This window comes from Rhagoletis pomonella, unplaced genomic scaffold (genome assembly GCF_013731165.1).
Source record: "Rhagoletis pomonella isolate Grant_MI unplaced genomic scaffold, Rhpom_1.0 Rhpom_scaffold_00016, whole genome shotgun sequence".
In the NCBI taxonomy this organism is placed as follows: Eukaryota; Metazoa; Arthropoda; class Insecta; order Diptera; family Tephritidae; genus Rhagoletis; species Rhagoletis pomonella.
The window spans coordinates 2,718,757-2,724,640 of record NW_023458570.1 but is presented as its reverse complement, the minus strand read 5'-3'; positions in this window follow the sequence as shown (position 1 = coordinate 2,724,640).

Sequence of the window (5,884 nt, the reverse complement as noted above, 5' to 3'; positions counted from 1 at the left end):
TTCGTTTACGCTAATCTCCGAAACCGCTTAACCGATTGCAAAGAAATTTTGTGGGTGTGTATTGTTGGTTCCAACTTAAAACATAGGATAGTTTTGAACCAGAGAAAAGATATTTTTTTATGCTCCTCGCAACGTGGTTATCTTGATATACAAAAATCTCGTGTCACTGTGTTCGTTTACGCTAATCTCCGAAACCCCTTAACCGATTTCAATGAAATTTTGTGGGTGTGTATTGTTAAAAGATAGGATAGTTTTGAACTGGAGAAAAAATATTTTTTTTCATCGACATTTTTTGTGCTCTTTGCAACGTTCTTAAAATTCCCGTGTCGCTGTTTTCGTTAACGCTAATTACAAACTGCCCATATGCGAAGCGGGGGTTTTCCAATGCTATTCGCGGCTACGTTTCATATGTATGTTTATGTTGGGGAGAAATAGGAAGGATAGCAGCAAAATAATGTACTATGTATTTAAACATATACATAAGCATGCGCACATCAACAGGAACAAAAAATTTGCCATTTGGATACCATCCAATGTTATCCATGCCCCTGGCTGATGTTTGAACCGTAACCAGAGATCGTTTTTTTTTTCAAACGTATTGAACACTAATAACAATATTTTGTAAATTTCGATATCAAATGAAACGTAAGAAACAATATGGATCTTCACACCGAGCTCGGTATTCGGTAACTCGGTGTCCGGAAATTTTTTCTAATGTATTTTGTTTGTGCAAAATAGTGTTACACAAACAAAATACATGGGAAAAAATTACCGATCACCGAGTTACCGACAACGTCCGCCCGGATTTACTAGTTTTTTTTTTTTTAATTTGCATGTAACTCTTCGCCCTTCTTTCACAAAAATTACTTCAGAAACGGGAAGGTGGAATTCCAGGCACTCCCAACCCAACCAACTAACCGTAAGGGAGCCTAGCCACTTAAGAAAGGCAAGCATAATCTTTCTTTGTTATACCCGAGCGCACTTGTGCACAAGGGTATATTAATTTTGTTCACATAACGGTTGTTTGTAACAGCCAAAACGAATCGAGATAGATATAGACAAATGTATACATAAATGATCAGGATGAAAAAAGAAATCGATTAAGCCATGTCTGTCTGTCCGTCCGTCCGTCCGTCTGTCCGTCTGTCCGTCTGTCCGTCTGTCCGTGTACACGATAACTCGAGCAAAAATTGAGATATCTCAACGAAATTTGGTACGTAGGTTTCCCTTAATCCAAGGTAGGTTGCTATTGAAAATGGACGAAATCGGACTTTAACCACGCCCACTTCCCATATAACGGTAATTTCCAGAAATACGAAAACTGCGATATTTTAGTAACTATTGAAGATAATTCACTCAAAATTGATATTTACAATAATTTTTAGACGAAAAATAAGAATATTATAAATTTTTGGAAAATGGGCGCAGCCACGCCCACTTATGGTTACATGTGTATATCTTGGTAACCGCTGCACCAATTTCTTCCAAACTTGGCACAGTTGTTGGCCTTCGCATAACATACCAAATGGCCGAAAATTTTTAAAATCGCTCAATAACCACGCCTACTTCCCATATAACGGTAATTTTCAGAAATACGAAAACTGCGATATTTTAGTAACTACTGGAGATTATTCACTCAAAATTGATATTTATAATAAGTTTTAGACGAAAAATAAGAATATTATAAATTTCTGGAAAATGGGCGTAGCCACGCCCACTTATGGTTACATGTGTATATCTTGGTAACCGCTGCACCAATTTCTTCCAAACTTGGCACAGTTGTTGGCCTTGGTACAGCATAAAAAACCGCCGAAACTTTTTAAAATCGGACAATAACCACGCCCACATCCCATATAACGGTAATTTAGAGAAATACAAAATCTTCGATTGAAGCTAATTTATTCAAAATTGATGCTTGCAACAATTCTTTACCAAGAAATACGTTTATGGTAAAATTTTGGAAAATGGGCGTGGCACCGCCCACTTATGATCACATATAAGTATATCAGTAACCGTTCTACCAATTTGTACCAAACTCGGTATGGTTATTGTACTTGCCACGTGTAAGCAAAACGTTGAAAATTATTGAAATCGGACTAAAATAACGGCCGATTCTCATATAACGGTAAATTTAAGAAATGCTTGAAACTTCAGTATTTCGAAATTGAAGGACGCTAATTTACTCAAAATTGATACACCTCGGCTTACCATCTAGCGGAAGGTTTCGGAAGGGTGAAAAAACATATATTTAATACTTGCGCCGGGTATTTAATGTTCGGCTCCGCCCGAACTTAGACTTTCTTACTTGTTTTAAATTGTTTTTATTTTCAGCCGAGAAGATAGGGTATTCCTTATGAAACCATCTCTTTCTTCCCATCACACATTTTTTTTAAAGCCACGTGACAAGTTGCACTGTGCGTTCTACTGCCAGTGTGTAGCAGGGAGAAGCAAGGAGTTTTTCCTTGAACTTATCCAAGAAATCAATGGCCTCTTCAATATCTTGCTCTGAAAACTCAGCCAGCGTAGGGGTCCAGTGAATAAGTTCCGGATAATCTTTTGCCATGAAATTAATTATTGGGACGCAAAATTTTCTTTTTTTCTGATTTTGTCGAGCTCTTTTGATTATATCGACAGCTCGTCCCCTTAATTTGTTCCTTGGATCTACGAACATTGCCATTCGTAAGTTTTCTGGATGCAGAGCAAAACCATTCGTTTGAACGCAGGGTTCCACTACGGCTTCTCGCAATGCTTCTGGTAAGAATCTGGACTCACAGATGGTTCACCACACGTAATAACTGCTATGATAAAACTGCCAATTCTGTTTGATTATGAACCATATCTTTGCGTCAACTGCAGAGTATATAACCAAGATTTGCAATATGCTGGAGGGCTTGTGTTCGGACACATATAAAAGAAGAATCCTATTCGTAGTAGTTAGCCACCGAGCATGGCAAAGGGCTTCTGGATCCCGATTCGCAAGGTTATCTGGAATATGACCGCTACAAATAGCATGGCACTTTTCCAAGAGATATTTTTGATCAGTACTGAGACGTTCTGGGTCGATATCAGGTATGTAAATACCTATTTTTTAAATTTCACGACTTCCCTTGTACTACCATTAAGATAGGTAATGAGATGCCTAAGAGGAAGTTCATTAAAATGCAAGATGCAAATTTACCACTGAAGACTAAAGCCTAAGTGTTTTTCAATCAGTATAATAACGCGACCAATATTCCCTGTTTTTACAGATTTGCCATCAACGCCAATAATCTTTATTTTACTGCCTCTATTAGGGGTAACGTGTCCTTTAGGCGTCCTTTATTTTGAAAAAAATATATATAGGACAGGGGGTTAAAATAAAGCACTGTCCTTTAAAATAAAGGACGAATGGTCACCGTACTTATACTGCACTTTTATAATCCCTTTATTGGCTTTACATCACTTTGGCGAAGAAACGGTGTTCAAAAAGTTTGTTTGATTAATTGCTTAAGCTTAAGAGGATTTCTCATTTTTTGTACAGGTAATACTGACCATAGATACAACATTCCCATAACATTCCCTCAACAATCCGTCCCCCCCCCCCCCCCGGGCCAAAATCAAATTGGAAAAAGTTGGGGGTTTCCACCCACCCTAATGTACATATCTAAAGAAAATGTTGTGCATACTTTCAGTGTATTTTAATGAACGTCAGCATCAATCGATGGCTTGGCAAAGGTATGGCCTTCAAAGGCCCTGTAAGTGAATCTTGCGACCACACGATTGCTTTTAAAAGCTTCAACAGAAATGTTTTGATTTTTGTTATCGATTTTTGCTAGCACATACTAGCTATGTAGATTCAATTTTAGCAGAATAAACCGTTAAACGCCGGGCATATGTTTGTATGTAGAAGAAGCATAACGATTCTCGTATAAAGTGCACCGTGGAAAAAAAAATACGCTAACAGTTGCTGACAATCAAGCCCCACACACATTGACAGAAATATTGTATTATGTATGTACATTAGGGTGGTCCAAAAATGCATGTGAAAAAGAAAGGTCGGAATTTTTATGCTCTCACCCCCTAGGATTGTTCTATACCGAAAAAAATATACCCTTATATTTTATTTTGAAATCAAAAAATATTTGCTTAAGGCGCCTAAAGTTTTCCATGTATTTTTTTTGTGGAAAAAACAACTTTTCATAGAAATGGTATAGAATAGTTAAAAATCAATATTTTTCTACCAGAAAACTCTGTTTATCTGCCGGAGATTCCCAGTAATAGCAACTAATTGTTTATTTAACCATTTCTTCAATGCAACTGTAATTTATAGGTCCGCCAAAAACCCACAAAAACCCCGAAAAATGCAATGGGGCGACCAATAAAAAATCGTTAGTACTAAAAAATGGTTAAATAGACAGATGGGTATTATTATTGAAAGTCTCCTGAAGAGAACCAGAGTTTTCCGATCGAAAAATATTGACTTTCAAGAATTCTATACCATTTCTTCGAAAAAGTTAATTTTTCCCATATAAAAATACACGGAAAACTTTGAGCGCTTTGAGCGACCTCTAAATAGTTTTTGATTTCAAAATAAAAAAATAAGGGTATACTTTTTTCGATATAGAACAATCCTGGGGGGTGAGAGCATTACAGTTCCGACTTTACTGGTTTTGGACTACCCTAATGTACATACTATGTACTTAATTATGTGCGGATCAACAGCATATGCAAAATGCGTTCAGTTGATGTTCGCAGTTAAGCGCTCCGCCGATACCAAAATAGCCAAATCGTGTGCTAACATATCGTACTTGTACACATCACGCGAAAACATGTGCGCCAAATGTTCCAAGCATCCGGCGTCACGAAAAAAATAACCGCCAACAAAACACTCACTGAAACTAAAGAATCTCAATAAAAAAAACACTTCCGTGCAAATCATTCCTCCTTCGCACGAAGTATAAACATTCACTTTCACACAATACAGTGGAGCGCAAGCTAAAGACACCAGCGAATAACACTGAACGTACGAGTTTGTTCGCAAACGCGTTGAGAAGATGTGCTGTACCGTAGATCAGCGGCACAACCGCGCGCCACGTTTGTTTACTTCGAACTGAAGCCGGCTGATTGCTGGGTGCATCCCGCGATCGTCGCCGGGTATATTTCCTTCGTTGCCGCGTTTGTTTTGTTTTCTGAATGTTGTTTGGTTACTTCATCCGCGGGACTGCTTTGCCGTACCCCTTTCATGTTGAGCCCGTGTATGCTGGTTTAGCGACACGTGCTGATCGTGGGAGAGAGGCTATGTGACATGTAGTGAAAAATTAACACGAGAGACGGGAGAAAAAATGAAAATGAACAGCTTTGGCAGCAGCGTTGCCACTAACAATTTTTTCCCCTACCAATTTTCTTCCCATATCCGACCAAAATCGTTTCAACCTAGGGATGTAAATTACGGTGAAAACATCGATGTTTGAAGAATCGATGTTTAGAAAAATTACATCGATGTTTTTACAGATTTTTCTAATTTTTATTCAACCTGTGTGCTGATTCAAAAAGTTGAACTAACGGTAAAGGTTACTGTTTCTTACAAAGATGCTCAACAAACTATAGGAGTGTACTCTTACGCCCAACTATCTAAAGTTTAAGAACACTTTTGCTGGTTTGGCGTTCTCGTACCCAAAAAACTTGCAAAGTAGGGGAAATTGGGAGAGCAAAATATGAAAGAGAGCTGCAAATTTCTGCTGGAAAAGTTTTTCCCAGTTAAAACTTGCAAGTAAGAAAATCAGCTGATCACAAACACATGTTTGTAAATAAACAGAAGAAAATATGGCCTTTTTGAGTTATTTATTGCAAATTTTATTATTAATGCTAGTATACAACGAAAAAGTGAGTAAATTTAATATGCACA